General features: G+C 41.3%; 2 long non-coding RNA genes across 2 annotated transcripts in view; one reads left to right on the top strand and one right to left on the bottom strand.

Annotated features, from left to right (window-relative positions):
• Nucleotides 1–4942, top strand: part of LOC135109550 (uncharacterized) — a 27157-nt gene extending 22215 nt beyond the window's left edge. Inside the window, exons 3-4 of the long non-coding RNA XR_010272740.1 lie at nt 1781–1921; nt 4802–4942. This is a non-coding gene — a long non-coding RNA (uncharacterized LOC135109550). The remainder of the gene's footprint in view (nt 1–1780; nt 1922–4801) is intronic.
• A 129-nt stretch (nt 4943–5071) lies between these two features.
• LOC135109549 (uncharacterized) lies at nt 5072–8849 on the bottom strand. Its single transcript, XR_010272739.1, has 4 exons — nt 8534–8849; nt 7948–8113; nt 5673–5761; nt 5072–5208 (listed from the first exon to the last, which is right to left on the bottom strand). It is a non-coding gene; the product is annotated as an uncharacterized LOC135109549 (long non-coding RNA).
• Between the last annotated feature and the right edge of the window lie 9028 nt (nt 8850–17877).

Genomic DNA, 17877 nt, shown 5'->3' with positions numbered 1-17877 from the left:
GTTCATGAAGGAAGGTTTTTGGACCGTTTGCAATTTGGCGAGGCAAATTAGTGGATATTTTTTGGTTTGGGATTAGATGAGAAACATTTTTGGGATGGTTTAAGATGTTTCAGGACAAAGGGTTAGGTGAGGGTGACGGAAGGTTTGTGTGTGTTTTGGAGTTTGGTTAGGGTTTGGTGAATGCAGTCAGGAACCTTCCAGCCATCCATCACTCGCGGGACACTGGCACTGAATGGATGGGCACCAATGAGAGTTTGGTCCATTTCTGTTAAGGCGAATTGTGGCAGCGGACCTGAAACGAGAGAGAGAGAGAGAGAGAGAGAGAGAGAGAGAGAGAGAGAGAGAGAGAGAGAGAGAGAGAGAGAGAGAGAGAGAGAGAGAGAGAGAGAGAGAGAGAGAGAGAGAGAAGTTTACGTTATAACTGATCCGTGGAGGCGTGTCAGACTCTCTCTCTCTCTCTCTCTCTCTCTCTCTCTCTCTCTCTCTCTCTCTCTCTCTCTCTCTCTCTCTCTCTCTCTCTCACGACACAACAACTAACAACACACACACACACACACACACACACACACACACACACACACACACACGCACACACGTTCCATAACTCATCAAAAGTGTGTGGTTAACTTAGCGTGCCTCGCCTTTCACGGCTTGGTTTGCTTGGCCTGGCTTGCTTGGCCTGGCTTGCTTGGCCTGGCTTGGCTTGCTTAGCTTGGCTTGGCAGTTATAAATCCACTCTTCAGTCATTCATGCACATGTTCTCCACGTTCTACTCATGCAAATTTCAGTCATATATTTAAACTCATGTCATTCACGCTTCGGTATTTCACATTATAGCCATAGATAGACAGATAGATAGTCACAATCCTGCCAGTCATTCCAGTACCCCTTCTTTCACCACCCTCCAGCCTCCCCCATCCTCGCCACTCTCGGACCTTGTTTATCTCTCTCTCTCTCTCTCTCTCTCTCTCTCTCTCTCTCTCTCTCTCTCTCTCTCTCTCTCTCTCTCTCTCTCTCTCTCTCTCTCTCTCTCTCTCTGTCTTTTTTCTCTTTTTCTCTCTCTTGTCTATTCAAGTCTTGTCTGTTTTTTTTTTTTCTTTTCGTTTTGCTCTCTCATTACTTATGGCATCGTTTTCCTTCCTCTTTCTTTCTTCTTTCCTTTTTGTATTTATTTGATTTCCTTTCTTCGTTTTCTACCTTTCCGTTATTTCGCTTTTTTTTTTATCCTTCCTGCCTTCCTTTCTTTCATTTGATTTCTCCCCCTTTCTTTTCCGTTTCTTCCTTTCCCTCTCTTTTTGTTCATACCTTCCTTTCTTCTTTTATTCTCCGTTTTGCTTTTATTTATTTTATTTATTTATTTTTTTTGGGGGGAATGGCTTTGCTTTTATTTATCCCCTTCTTTTCTCCTACGTTCCTTCCTTCCCTCCTTTCTGCCTCCCTTCCTCCCTCCCTCTCTCTTCGGGCCTGCATCCTTGCATTTTACAGCCTACATCCACTTTACAGGATTGCTCAGTGTGCCTTGTCACAGACAGCCTCGGAAGAACCAAAATACAAGTTAGATAGGTTGTTTGTTCTTCATTTGTATTTCTTTGTGAGTGATCTAACCCCTTGCTCTTATCTATTAGTTTGTTCTTCATTTATGATCGATTTCAACCTCTTGTCGTTATCTTTTACTTCTTGTGTTTCATTTGTATCCCTCCGAGTGCCCATGTCTATTGGTGTTCGTTCTTCCTTCGTGTTCCTGCAGGAGTGACCTAACCCTCACCTCTCTCTTCCTCAGCTGTGACACAAGGAGCAGCTGTCTCAGCGACGGGGAGCGGTGGACGGCGGATGAATACTTCGACTCCCGCGCCTTCTTCCGCATCATGTCCGACCCGCCGATCCTGGTGGTGGGCGGCGTGCGTCAGAGGAGTTGAAAAATGTATGGGACACGCTGCTGTGCTCTGCGTGTAGCTGTGAGGTGAAGTACAGACGGCTGCATTGTCTCAGCCTCGGAGGTGCCACTTGCTCAAATTACGAATGGTTTAATCTTATTTTTTGCAGGCTGTGGAATATTACAGTATCTTATAATAAGACAAATTATATTAAAAGGCATATAATTTACCGATAAACATTACACGACACCATTATTGCGGTGATTAAAAGTACTCCTGTAAAATGCTACGTGGCATCATCACTCAGCTGTTTTCAAGGTCACTTGGATTCGGTTCCCCTGTTACCTTGCTTTGATGATGCCACGTAGCATTTTACAGGAGTACTTTTAATCACCGCAATAATGTTGTCATGTAATGCTTATCGGTAAATTACATGTTTTTTTATACCATTTGTCTTGTTATAAGATACTGCAACATTTCACAGCCTGCAAAAAAATAAGATTAAACCATTCGTAATTTGAGCAAGTGGCACCTCCGAGGCTGCGACAACGCAACCGTGTGTCCGTCATGTCACAGAGCACACCCGCGAGTCCCGTACATTTTCAACTCCTCTGACGGGTAAACAAAGCCTTAAAATGCATATGTGTATAGAACATTCTCTACTTAGAATTACACGTTCTTTCACCTCTTTCAGTATTTGCAGAAACTCGCGTTACACCCCTGTATAAGAAATTTCAAGGTGGCGGACAAGCTGTCTCAATATATCAACCACGGGAACAATAGACACCTGTAATCGCTTCACTCAGGGCGTCCAATCCCTTATGCTTTCGGATACAATACTTTACATTCTTCACTTGTAAAATCCATTACCTTTAAAGCCTCACACACACACACACACACACACACACACACACACACACACACACACACACACACACACACACACACACACACACACACACACACACACACACACCTTCCCTCAAACTTATTCATTTTTCACCTTTTTTTTTCCCACAATGCATTTTAATCTTTCCTGTTCACTAATTAAGCTCCTTTGTGCACCTTATGAATTAATTCGAGCGTTTCATTATAAGTTACAGGAGAGAAGCAAGTGATATTTCTTATTGATTCGGTTTCATATGGAAGGGAAGGGATAGGAGGTAAAAAAGGGTTATTGTGATAGGTAAGGTAAAAAGGGTTATTTTTTTTTATTAAAGTTATTAACTTGCCTGTGAAAAGTGTGTGTGTGTGTGTGTGTGTAATATGCTTTCCTCTCTCTCTCTCTCTCTCTCTCTCTCTCTCTCTCTCTCTCTCTCTCTCTCTCTCTCTCTCTCTCTCTCTCTCTCTCTCTCTCAACGAAAGATAAGAGCGATATTAAGCAGAAAGAGAAAACTGTTGTAAGGAGAGAGAGAGAGAGAGAGAGAGAGAGAGAGAGAGAGAGAGAGAGAGAGAGAGAGAAAATGGCGTCAACCACTAACACAAAATTAAATTCCTGACCAGATCTCTCTCTCTCTTTCTCTCTCTCTCTCTCTCTCTCTCTCTCTCTCTCTCTCTCTCTCTCTAATCCTCATGATCCATCCCTGCTGCACCTAATCACAATGTAATGCCCTATTGTTTGGTTTGTTTTCCCTAAGTGTTCCCCTCCTCACTCCATTTTCCCCTTTTTTCCCTCTTCTTCATTTTTCCTTTTGTCTTTATTCGTATTTTTCCTTTATTTTTCCCATTTTCCTCTTGTTTCGCCATTTTTTTATCTTATTCTCTCCCTCATCCCTTTTTTCATTATTTTTTCCTTTTCCTTTTTCTCTATTTCCCCTTTCTCCCAATCCTGTGTGTATGTGTGTGTTTGTGTGCGCGCGCGCGCGCGTGTGTGTGTGTGTGTGTGTGTGTGTGTGTGTGTGTGTGTGCTGCTGGCTCGTGATTGGCTGGATAGGGATGGCTTGGTGTGGCTTGGTGTGGATGCACTGGATTGGTTTGTGGATGGCTATTATTATTATTTGCTTGTATTTTGTTTGTTTACTTATTTATTTTTTTATTATTTGTTTGTGTATGAGAGAGAGAGAGAGAGAGAGAGAGAGAGAGAGAGAGAGAGAGAGAGAGATTGATTTAAGAAGACCACATAAAATTTCTCTCTCTCTCTTTCAATATTTAAGCTTCATTATCTTTCACCATAGTATTTAAAAATATACGACTATGTTGGTTTGTGTATTGGCGTTCAGATTAATTTGCTTTACTTAGTCTTCATTTATTTATTTATTTTGTGTTGGTGTATATAATTTTTTTCAGTGTTTATTGATGAGATTATATTTTTTCATAGTGTGTTTATTTAGTCACTTTTTGTTGTAGGTTAATTCAAAGTTGAGCATTTTGACTCACATTTGACACTCACACTTGACTCACCATACTCATCAAATTGTGTCCTGTATTTTTGTGTAAGCCTCATATTTTTTAATCATGCATCAAATATACTCTTCACTTGTACACACACATTGAGCCTCACTACATTCACGCAGGCCGCAAGAAAATTAGGCTTGTCGATTTTGGTTTCATTCTTTATTGTAGACACTGTACAAGATTGCAACATTTGTGTATGTAATGGTGTGTGTGTGTGTGTGTGTGTACAAGATTGCAACATTTGTGTATGTAATGGTGTGTGTGTGTGTGTGGAGACAATTGTTGGTGAGGGTGTTGGTGAGGGGCTGTGGGGAGTCACTGTGGGTTTGTAAACATACTGGGGGGGACATACTGTGGGACTGTGGAGAGAGAGAGAGAGAGAGAGAGAGAGAGAGAGAGAGAGAGAGAGAGAGAGAGAGAGAGAGAGAGAGAGAGAGAGAGAGAGAGAGAGAGAGAGACTTGCAACGATATGGGGAGAGGTGTTATTCACTGTTCTTCATCGCAAAAGTATTGTTCATAGTTGTTCATTGCAGGTGAGGGAAGACACAGTATGTTGAGGGAAGGCAGCTGCACTAGTGACAGCAGCAGCAGAGCCCCACCACTGCTGCTGTTCCTCTCCTCTTCCCAGCACAGCAGCACACAGGACACATTTCCATCATCTTTAAATCCCGGACACTTGTGCCTTGGTAATCTCTCACAGCAACAAATTCTACATTGCTCAGGTCAACTTCCAGCTAGAATCATATCGAGTTATTTTTCCACAAAGAAGGATTCAAAATATACCCCCCAAAAAAAGATATTTTTAGAAATGAAAATCCACTCGAATTTTTTGCCTGAAGCTCTCGTTAAAATGACTCCCTCTTGAATCTTGTGTCCGACTCCAACTGTGTCCAAGAGAACGGGTCTCCAGTTTGTAGTGAGACTTCCGAGCCGCCCAGACCTGTGAAGGCGAGCAGTCCGTCAGATAATGAGAGTAGAGAACATAAGCAACATAATGAGAGACAAAGTCACAATAATAGAGATAAAATGAAGGCACTCAAGTATTAATGAGAAAACAAGACAGAATAATGAGCAAAGTAAAATAATGAGACAGTAAGGCCAGTCAACAAATAATACTGAATTTACTGTAGGAAGGGTCTGCTGTACTACTTAATGACCATTCAAGTCTTTAACGTGTTTACATTTTGAACTGTCATTTTATTGTATTATGATACATTTTTAACTATTTTCTTACACCTGCCTTAATTAACACTGAGTAGAGTCTCACTAATACAACTTGAATATTACTCAGCCAGCAGTCTTTGCCATGGTGGAGTGTGACACTCTGAATCAGTACTGACATTTTATCATTTACATTTCATTACTTTGATTACTCAACAAAATACTGCATTGTTTTTTTGTAACCTGCTGACTGGTGAAGGGACAACGTGTGCTCCTCAACACTTGGTTCTTGCCACGTGCCGCAGCAGACTGACAGCTTCCAGTGGGCCTGTCTGAGGTAATGCACCACACAACATTAGGAATAGGAACAATTATTTCACTAAAACTTTAATTACCTTCACTAAAAACTTTCAATGAGTTTATGTACTTTGTGAATTTAGGAATCTGGAACAATGATTGCACTTATTTAACTACCTGCACTAAAGTGTTTGCTTTAGTTATGGTGTTGTTGACAGTAAGTATAATAAACACTTTAAGGGGCGTGACCTCCACCGTATTGCTTCAGCAGCCTTCAAGTCCCGGCAATGAAACGGTTCGTGTGAGGAAGACTGCTTCTGGTGCTATTGGTGGAAATTGTTACTAGTGTGTGAATATATCTGTGGAAACCAAAGGATGTTTTCACTCATACCAAACGTTATAGTCATGGAGATGTATGTCTCTTCCTGCACACAAAACAACTACAAGCACCTAATTTTAAAACCACTACAAAAAACCTAATTATTACACACATACTCCTACACCAGCCTCGGAGTCCCCATCTGGTAACGACCCTAAATGTCTTGACACCCCTCTCAGTTTTTCTTCATAAACTTCTACAACATTCGCGTTCAATCTATAGAACACTGCCTCTCCTCTATTAAGCTTCATCATCCTTTCCTCACTGAAACTCTAGTGTCTGAGGCAACTGACAGTAGCCCCTTTTCTGTTTCCTCTTACTTTCTCTATCCAAAGCTGGATGTTGTGTTTATGTGCGCAATGAAATTAACCTGCTTTCGTGCCCACCCTCTTGAATCTTTCGGGTTTTCCACCACCTGGCTAAGACAACAATCTTTCGGGTTTTCCACCACCTGGCTAAGACAACAATCTTTCGGGTTTTCCACCACCTGGCTAAGACAACAATCTTTCGGGTTTTCCACCACCTGGCTAAGACAACAATCTTTCGGGTTTTCCACCACCTGGCTAAGACAACAATCTTTCGGGTTTTCCACCACCTGGCTATGACAACAGAGTCACTCTCATACTAAATTTATCTGTGCTGTGTACCTCTCACCTAACTCCTCTGACTATAAGAAATTCTTTGACTACTTAACTTCCAAAGTGGAGCACATTCTGACCCTCTTCCCTTTTGCAGAGATCTCCATTCTTGGAGACTTCAATGTTCACACCAGCTTTGGCTTTCCTCTCCCTTCACTGACCATCCTGGTGAACTAGCTTACAACTTTGCTATCCTCCATGACCTAGAGCAATTGGTGCAACACCCTACTCGTATTCATGACCGTCTTGGAGATAAGCCCAACATTCTTGACCTTTTCCTGACCTCTAATCCTTCTGCTTATCCTGTTACTCTCTCTTCTCTGTTGGGCTCCTCCGATCACATCTAGTATCTGTATCTTGTCCTATCACTCCAATCCCTCCTCAGGATCCCTCTAAGCGAAGGTGCCTCTGGCGTTTTGCCTCTGCTAGTTGGGGGAACCTGAGGAGGTATTTTGCTGATTTTCCTTGGAATGACTACTGCTTCCGTGACGGAGACCATCCTGTGTGCCGAGTGCATAAGAGGTGATAGTGTCTGGCATGGAGGCGTACATTCCTCACTCTTTTTCTCGACCTAAACCTCCAAAACTTGGCTTAACACAGCTTGTTCTCGTGCTATACATGAGAGAGAGGTGGCCCACCAAAGGTGCTTAAGCCTTCCATCACCAGAATCTCATGCACTTTATATTTCTGCCCGGAACCATGCCAAGTCTGTTCTCCAACTAGCCAAAAACTCCTTCATTAACAGAAAGTGTCAAAACCTTTCAAGATCTAACTCCCCTCGTGACTTCTGCCACTTACCCAAAAAAACATCTATAATAACTTTGCTTCTTCTTTCCCTCTTTTATTTCAATCAGATGGCACCACTGCTATCACATCTATCTCTAAAGCTGAACTCTTTGCTCAATCCTTTGCTAAAAACTCTACCTTGGACGATGCAAGGTTTGTTCCTCCCTCTCCTCCACTAGCGCAGACAAGACTGTCAGTATACAATGGACATGACACACTGAGGCAGCTGGTACAGCTTTGGCTCTAAATGTTGTAATAATACTCTGCCACTTTGTTGACAAGTGACAATACAACCTCTCGTTCCTCAGACTGTTCTTTTCACGTAACAGCCTCAAACCAAATCCTGAAATACTGAACCAACATGAACCACCTCTGCCATCAAGTAGTCAGCACTGTGAAGGGCTGTACAGTTCCTTACCTCACTAAATAATACTTCTTTCTGATCCAATCTGTCTGTCTGTGTGTCTGTCTGCTGCCATGGCTTGACCTGCTCTTCTTTCATCTGTAGCTTCCATTCTGTCTGCCGTCTCCCTGCATCCTCTTGTCCACCACACCATCCTCTCGTGTGTGTCTGCTGCCACTGTCTAAAAAAAAAAGTTTTCTGCCAAACCTTGAACTACTACAACATGAACCACATGTGATCTAATCTTTCTCCAGCATTTCTTCAGTCCACTGCCACTGTCTGAACCAGTCATCTAACACACCATCCTTCCTGCCACGGTCATCCCTCTCTGGTGCTCTTCTCTTTCTCCCTCTCTCAGCGTGGTGCCAGCACGGGCCTCAGCACTCCCTGGCACCACGGCAGGTGTCAGTGAGGCAGGCAGGTGTTGGTTCAAGTCCTGGCAGTTTTGTGCAGCGGAAGATGCTACATTTTTCATCACTTAGTGTAGAGTTTATTTTTGCTTGACGTTATTTGTGTTGGTAAGGCATTTCCATTATATAGTGGTAGATATTCTGGGAAATAAGGAATTAGCAATACTAAGACATGCTTGAACAACACTCACCAGTGTGGAAGACTTGTCAGGCAGTGGCTGTAGTGGCTTCACTTGAAGCACGACCATGTTCTCCTCAACCCTTGGAAAGAGAACAATTCATCTGAAATGGAGATACAAAGATATTGGGGAAAATTTAAGTGAGACACTGCAAAGTGTAGCTGACAGTGCACGTGTCGTCATCAAGAGGAGGGGCTCTGCAATGAAATAGTAAGACACTCGTGAAGGCGACTATCTTTCCTCAAGGGAAGAGTGTGTCGTGTGTGTTAACAACGCCAGGCGCGCAAACATTTTTTGCATCAGGGGGGGTTGTACGATCTGGACATGAAAAAAGTATATATATATATATATATATATATATATATATATATATATATATATATATATATATATATATATATATATATATATATATATATATATATATATATATATAATTTTCTACACTTTCTTTCCACTTTTGATATAATAACGTTTTGATAAAAAAAAATCCCTTATGTAATGTTAAATTCCACGGTTTCGCCCGCCGCGAGACATGTATGACGCTTTTTTTTTTTTTTTTTATTTTCTCTTTTTTTCTGACATACCCGTTATTCTTCAGTCTCCTATAAATATCTACGGTTCTTTTGCTGCCTACAACACTAGAGAGCACGAAATTTTAGGTCTAACTACTTTTTTTCAAATTTTTACGAAAAATACGAAAAATAAAAATGATTTTTTTTCGTAAATCTAGCAAATAGTCAATGTGTCTGCATTAGATATCTTTTGCATTGATATTTTATTTGTTTTCAAACAGTTAAACACTGGTTTTTACTTAGAAATATGGCGAAATATAACAAAAATTGTTTTCACCCGCCTTCCCCCCCTCCCCCCCGGTAATCAGGGGTGAAATCATGAATAGCTTTAGGCCTATGTACAAAACCAATCAGAGTAATTAAATTAATCTATGTCTGCGTTTTCAACATATTCTGATGCATATATCATTTGAATTTCAAGTCCTTAGCTGCAATAGGTGAATTATTGTCACCCCTTAAACAGACATATCTTAAAATGGCGGATTTTGGCATACGAGTATAGAAATGTTCTGGTCCGTTGTTATTGGTGTTACACACAGATGGGCTATTGCTGCTTATCAAACTGTGAGAGGCGAACAAAGTCTGCTGTCGTCATTTTTGTTTGGGGTTGATTTTTATTTTTGACAAATATTTCAAAGTAAATATTTGAAAGTCAGTTATTTTTACTTTTACATCGAAAAAAAAAAAAAAATCGTAAAAAAAAAAAAAAAAAAAAACAATAGCATTGTTCTTCTATCCTTCTTGATCAAAATACTTTTTAAATGAAAGAAATTGGTCAATAAATGAGGGAGGAGATATGAATTGAACACAGGCAATTTAACATGGGATTAGCGATCCTTCAACCCCCCTCAAGTGTATGAATAAAGGTGATTAGTTACTTTGATGTAAAAAGACTAAGTTGTAAAGATGAGAGAATAAATGAGGAAAAAATATTTCTATGACCTTGTATCCAGCCAATGTTTGTAGGTGTTCAGGTGAAACCACGAGGTGAGGTGGCATTAGTATTGTCAAGTGTCTTTGTAAGGTACTCACACCAAAGTTTTCATTTGCTTCAATCAATCAAAAGACACTGCATCCTGTGCAGTCTACCCTGTGCACGCCTTCCTTCCACTCTGGAATGCACATCTTTATATATTGTGCTGCATTCACACTCACATATTTCAGTACAAATAAATAAATAAATAATCACAACAAAAAAAAAAAAACAAAAAACAAAGTGACCAATAAAAAAAATAAAACAGCTACAAACACAGGTGTGAGGTACTCTTCTCTGTTAACCTCCAAGATAACCACAGAACTCGTCTTCAGGAAAAAAAGAAAAAAAAGAAAAATAAACACTATCACTCACGTAGAGCACAGCGTTACACCACAAAAAAAAAAAAAAAAAAAAAAAAAAAAAATTGCATCAGACCGAGGAGGGTTCCTATCTACAGCAAGTGACTCCTAAATAAACTAGCTAGCTAACCACAACCAAGGACCCCGGAAGTGCTTATCTGGGTTCTTGTGGCTGGATGGTGTCCGGGTAGCAGCCTGGCGCAGGTGAGGTGGATGGCTGAGTGTAGGCGACCACGTGGCTATGCCTGGCGTCCTCCACGACCTTGTGGAATTGTACGGGGTCACCTCGCCACTTCCGGGATGACCTGGGCTAGTTATCTCGTCACCTACAGCCCACTTCTGCTTCTTCATCACCATTGTCAGGGGTGGTTCATGGGTCACCTGCAATAGTAGTAGTAGTAGTAGTAGTAGTAGTAGTAGTAGTAGTAGTAGTAGTAGTAGTAGTAGTGGTAATAGTGGTAGTAGTAGCAGTACTGGTGGTGGTGGTGGTGGTGGTGGTGGTGGTGGTGGTGGTAGTGGTGGTGGTGGTGGTAGTGGTGGTGGTGATGGTAGTAGTGGCGGTGGCGGTAGTGGTGGTGGTAGTATTAGTGGTGGTGGTGCTGGTGGTGGTATTAGTGGTGGTGGTGGTGGTGGTAGTAGTAGTAGTAGTAGTAGTAGTAGTAGTAGTAGTAGTAGTAGTAGTAGTAGTAGTAGTAGTAATAATAGTAGTGGTGGTGCTAGTAGTAGTAGTAGTAGTAGTAGTAGTAGTAGTAGTAGTAGTAGTAGTAGTAGTAGTAGTAGTAGTAGTGGTGGTGGTGGTGGTGGTGGTGGTTGTAGTAGTAGTAATAGTGGTAGTGGTAGTAGTAGTAGTGGTAGTGGTGGTGGTGGTGGTGGTGATGGTAGTGGTGATGGGGGTAGTGGTGGTGGTGGTGGTAGTGCTATTGGTGGTAGTGGTGGTGGTGGTGGTGGTGGCGGTGGTGGTGGTGGCTGTGTTAGTAGTAGTACTAGTAGTAGTAGTAGTAGATCAAACAAAATATTCTGAAAAAAAAGACAGACCGACAGACAAATCCAAAATATCCTCTCTCTCTCTCTCTCTCTCTCTCTCTCTCTCTCTCTCTCTCTCTCTCTCTCTCTCTCTCTCTCTCTCTCTCTCTGGGAGATAAGAGATCACCTCATTTTCTTGTTGGATTGCAGGGTCACTCTAGAAGAGTGAGAAAAAGGTGCAGAGGGCGCTGTCAAATCTTTAGTGTGAATGAAGGGCGGGGAAGTGCAGCTTGAGAAGGTAGAAGAGTGAAGAGTGTATGTGATCAGTGTGATGGCAAGATACATGGATGCCTCCCATGTTTTGAAAAAAAAACACTCTCCATCAATAGTGACCTTCACACATTTGCTGCAATCATTTCTTGAGTCACTGTTTTCACTACACAAGGAATGAAGAAGCTGTTTATATGAATGTTCAAGGATAAGCCTTTTCTTTGTGCAGCTGCAAACAGGACACAGGCTTTCATTTGTTACAGGAAAAGTTCTCCTTTGTACAAGATATGGTGAGTAATGATTTCAATAAGAGTAGGTAAAAATGTTATGTTGTTTTGCAATCACAGATTTGCTTTATAATAAAAGAATATATAGAGGACAGTTGTTAAGGATGCTACATCTGTATGTTGAGCCGTGACTGAGACAAGTTTTATTATTACCATTTAGAGTTCCACCTTTGTATTTTGACCAGTTACGATGTCACTTCACAAAAGATACTCTTTCATTATTTTACCATTATTATTTTTGCTTCACATAAAAAAATAGTGAGGATTAATAATTAACATTTGTTTAAAAGATCTGCGTTTCATTTTTGCCCATCTAATGGAATTTATTGTAAAAAAAAAAAAAAGGAAGGAAAGTGATAAATGTTGGGCCAGTGGTACACACGGTAACTTTGAATAGTCTGAAATGTAACGGCGGTGGTGCGTGTGGCGCCTAGCGTGTTAAATATTTACTGATTTTACTCAATACAACACCATTTATATATATATATATATATATATATATATATATATATATATATATATATATATATATATATATATATATATATATATATATATATATATATATATATATATATATATATATATATATATATATATATATATATATATATATATATATATATATATATATATATAATTCTCTCCAACGTGGTCTTTGCAACTTCCAAATCCATCACCTACCCACTCCCCTCTCACTCCATCCCAATGTCCCTAGAAGTTACAACCTTCAATTCTCTCCACTATAATCTTTCTCCCGTTCAAATCCGTCACCTACCCACTCCCCTCTCACTCCCACTCTTTCACCTTGGTCTTGTACAGGTCCTCCACTTCGGGCCTGTTGTTCTTAAGTTGTTTTTCACAGTCCTCTCAAAATTCTCTCCGTGAAACTGAGTTTTGCTTCATATTCTACTTCTAACTTCCTATCAACCTCAAATATCTCCAAGTGTTAGCGCTTCTTCGTTTCTGTCGCCTCCTGCTCCAACACTTGCAGTAGTAGTAGTAGTAGTAGTAGTAGTAGTAGGGGTAGCGGTAAGGGGGGTTCAGCATAATTGCTGGCTCACAAACACACAATTATCACATCGTTTCATTACACTTTCTCATTCATTTTTGTTTCAGCGGGGCATTTTTACCGCAGATTTTCTTTTCATCTGTATTTTTCTTTTGTTTGTTTACCTTGCTTTCTCTTTCGTCTTACTCTGGCCACCATTCTCTCTCTCTCTCTCTCTCTCTCTCTCTCTCTCTCTCTCTCTCTCTCTCTCTCTCTCTCTCTCTCTCTCTCTCTCAGTAGCGAAAGGTAGTTTTTTTTATATTTTTTTTTCTTTTTTGTTAATGTGTCAGGGTACATGGTCTCAGTCTGGCAATGAACGGAATGAATGGAGCAAGTTTTGATGTCGACTTGCCGTGGAGGAAAATTGTTTACTTATTTTATTATATATATATATATATATATATATATATATATATATATATATATATATATATATATATATATATATATATATATATATATATATATATATATATATATATTCGTGATTCGTTTTTCTTTTTTTCAAACAATTTTTCTTTTGAACTGAATTTTTTTTTATATTTCTTATACAATATATATATATATATATATATATATATATATATATATATATATATATATATATATATATATATATATATATATATATATATATATATATATATATATAATAAAAACAATTTTCCTGCACGTGAAAATATAATAAATGATAAACGACTCATTACAAAAGCACACTACTTCAACTGTCAGAAAGCACAATGGGCAGAAATGGTCATTACGACGCCAGTACTTCACTCAGGTACTAAACACCAGCACCGCATTACTTTCCTCTCGCTTTCTTTTCTACACTACCAGCGTGACGCCCTCCACGCCCCTGCCACCCACGCCAACCACTTCACACACATTAGAAAAACTGACTGAACAACACAACTCCACTCGTCTGCAGAGAGAGAGAGAGAGAGAGAGAGAGAGAGAGAGAGAGAGAGAGAGAGAGAGAGAGAGAGAGAGAGAGAGAGAGAGAGAGAGAGAGAGAGAGAGAGAGAGAGAGAGAGAGAGAGAGAGAGAGAGAGAGAGAGAGAGAGAGAGAGAGAGAGAGAGAGAGAACATTTGAACATTTATTTATAGCCATTACATACATTGTATATTTATATTCCATAAATTTTTTATTATAGCTAGCCTTTTTTTAAGCGTAAGCTTTTCAGGCAAAGAGAGAGAGAGAGAGAGAGAGAGAGAGAGAGAGAGAGAGAGAGAGAGAGACAGAGAGAGAGAGAGAGAGAGAGAGCCCCTGCCACCACCACCACCAACCACCACCTTTCATCACCAGTTGTTACCTTCAAGCTGCCATCGCATACGTATTGCCTTCATTCCCTATTACGTTACAGATATGACACCTGAATACTACTGATGCCGCCGCCGCCACCACCACCACCACACCAGTCCATTAATAAATAAAACCAGTATTTCCTGTTCATGTATTTTGTCTACGTAATGAAACAGCGGAGGGAAGCATCACGTAGACAGACAAACACACATTAGTCTCGCCATCAGTCCTCCATCAACAGACAGACAGACTGACTGACTGACTGACTGACTGAATGATTGAAAGACGGACAGACAGACACAGATTGCTCTCCACCAGTCCTCCATCAACAGACTGACTGACTGACTGACAAAGACGGACAGACAGACAGGTGGTGTACTTGTACTTATCTGCTCAGCTTCTCAACTTACTTAACTGCAACCTCAATCATGTAACTTTCATCATCACAGAGTCAGGAAAGTTAAAATATAGCCTCATTTGCTGTCAATCTCTCTCTCTCTCTCTCTCTCTCTCTCTCTCTCTCTCTCTCTCTCTCTCTCTCTCTCTCTCTCTCTCTAACGTCACATCACACAGGTCATTATATAGATGAAATTTTTGAAATATACACACATTTCCCAATAATTAGTTTTCTATGGCAAGTTTACATAAATAGTTCAATAACAGCATTCAAAACCACAAATTACTACCTTTCATTACGTGTGGAGCTTCAATCTCAAATAAAAACCATTATATATATTGACTCAAATAAGGTAACACTCACCTAGGATACGAGGAGCAGGGGAGATCAGGCGAGGAAGAGAGGGGAGAGGGTGGCAGGCAGGCGAGGGAGCGGGGAGGGAGAGGAGGGGAGAGAAGGAAGGCCTGAAGCAGGGAGGTGAAACAAGCGAACGAGTGACTGCAGTTTGCTGATTACAGGAGTACACACACACACACACACACACACACACACGACCATCTCTATAAACCCTGACAACTGTAGCGTCACCATCACCACTACCACCACCACCCCCACCACCACCCCAACCCTCAACCGCACCCAACAACCACAACACCTTTACGTCCGCTACCCCCACCACTATTACTCAACCACCACCATCCTCAAGAACCACAACCACCTTTAACACAAGCCAGTCACGTTCACCATCACTACCAGCACCCCCTACAACCATTCCAGTCCCCACCCCCCTCTACAACTACCACCACCATCACCAGCCAGTCACGCCATCATCCTAATCATCCAAACCACTTCCATCCTCAACAACCACACACACGCACACACACACACACACACCAAACACCACCACAACCACCACCTCAACCCAGTCACGTCCGCCATAGCCACCTCCACCTCCACCTCCCCCTTCCACCATCCTACTCTCCTCATTTCTCTTCCACTATCCACTCCTCCCTATCCACCAACTGGCCAGCCATACTCACATCCACCTCTCCCCCCACACCGCAGTCCACCACAACATGCCCGCCAAGGACAGACGCAACACCGCTTCACCGCCGTAACACAACCGGAGACCCGTCACGTCAGCGGGAGCAGGGCGAATGGCTGAGGAGACGGCGAGGAGAGAGTATCACGTGACTTGAATACTTGGTGCTGATTGGTGGAGGGTGTGCTGAGGTAATTGTCACTAAGAACAGAGCCACTCTCGCAATACTACTTGTAATGATACAAAATAATAGAATCACGGTTATATTAGCAGTAGAAGACACTTACCAATACACTATGAGGCAAGAAGTAAGGACAAATGAAGGATACATGAGCTTTACGAAGAGTAAGAAAGAAAACGGAAAAATAGAACGCTCTGATTGGCAATCGGGAAGCAAGCCACCACCACAGCTCTCGTATTTATTGAGGCTTATGTAGACTTGAAATAGCGACTTGAGTCTAATGAAATAACGTAATACATATAGTGCGGGTGTTTTCACCAATGAGAGACAGGCTAATGGGGGAAATGCAACAAGGCATTCTCAGGTATCATAAATGCACTTGTTTTTCATGAAGCATGAAGCAAGGTTATGTGCCTGTGTTCTGAAAAGCTTTGCTCTCTCACCAGACTATTTTCAAAGGCCACAGAGATAATTACACGGGTTTTCAAGATTGTTTCTCCCGAAGATGCTGTAGAGACTATACCAGTCTGTCACTAGAACCGTACAAACACCCTGAAAATCTGTGTAATTTCAACTACAGCCTCACGAAAGTAGTCGGGGTGCGGGCAGAAATGTTTCCGGATACTGTGTTTTGCTTTACTCTGCGAGAAATTAACGTGTAAGTTGTGTGACGCGGGAACGGCTCGCCTGGGTGGACCTCCGCCTTCTTTCTTCTTCCTGGGCTCGCTACGTACTGGAGTGGCGCCGCGCGGCACTAAGTGATCCAAGCCTGACAGGAAACAGCAAGTGACTGATTAAATTTTTTGTATATGTCAGTGAAGGAAATGTACAGGCACGAGTAACACACCAATACAGGGCTTGTTATCATTATACAATTAACATTTCTCATCATCTTCATTATCTTCATTATGCACATCACTGTCATCATTATTATTACCCTGCTCCTCCTCCTCCTCCTCCTCCTCCTCCTCATCATCATCATCATCATCATCATTCTCCTCATCATCATCATCACCACCATCATCATTCTCATCTCCATCATCACCACCACCATCATCATTATCATCATCATCACCACCATCACTGTCGTCACCATCTTCACGAGGTCATCGCCATTCTTTCTCGTCCTTCTGGCAGTGATGACCCTAATGACTACACTGAGAAATGGTCTTCATCTGCGGTCATTATCAACATTAATACCATCACCATCATTATCATCACCTACGACCATCATCGTCATCATTGTCATCACCATCATTCATTCTTATCATCCTCATTTTTTTTTTATTGTTCCTAAACCCACCAAAACCATCACCACTACCACCACCACTATCATCATCATCATCATCATCATCATCATCATCATCATCATCATCATTGTTCGTCATTACCATCCTTTAGTCTTTTACAGCGCAATGTTTTTTTTACAGCGCAATGTTGATTACGAAAGAAGCAAAGAAAAAAGAGAAGAGAAGGAAAAAAAAAAGGAAAAAGAGGAGGAGGAGGAGGAGGAGGAGGAGGAGGAGGAGGACAAGATGTTGGGTGATTAGGGACATAAGAGAGAGAGAGAGAGAGAGAGAGAGAGAGAGAGAGAGAGAGAGAGAGAGAGAGAGAGAGAGAGAGAGAGAGAGAGAGAGAGAGAGAGAGAGAGAGAGAAATAGCTTCTTTACCTCTCTCCCCTTCCTTCTCCTTCCCTTTATTCCCTCTCCCTTAACTCTTTCCCTTCCTAATTTCTACCCATTTCTAATTACTCCACTCCTCTACCTTAGTACCCATCCCTACCCTCCCCTTCCAAAACCCTGACTCCTTTCCCTTAATTCCTCCCCTTTGCTCCCCTCTCATTCCTCCCTTCTTAATCCACCAACTCTTACAACTTACCCTTGACCCCCCTTATCTTTCACTCCCTCCCCCTTAACTTCATCCCTTAACCCTTTCCCTCTAGACCGCCTTCC

Source organism: Scylla paramamosain, chromosome 19, assembly GCF_035594125.1.
Source record: "Scylla paramamosain isolate STU-SP2022 chromosome 19, ASM3559412v1, whole genome shotgun sequence".
Lineage (NCBI taxonomy): Eukaryota > Metazoa > Arthropoda > Malacostraca > Decapoda > Portunidae > Scylla > Scylla paramamosain.
The sequence above is the reverse complement of the archived record's forward strand: the minus strand, read 5'-3'. Positions and strand labels throughout refer to the sequence as shown.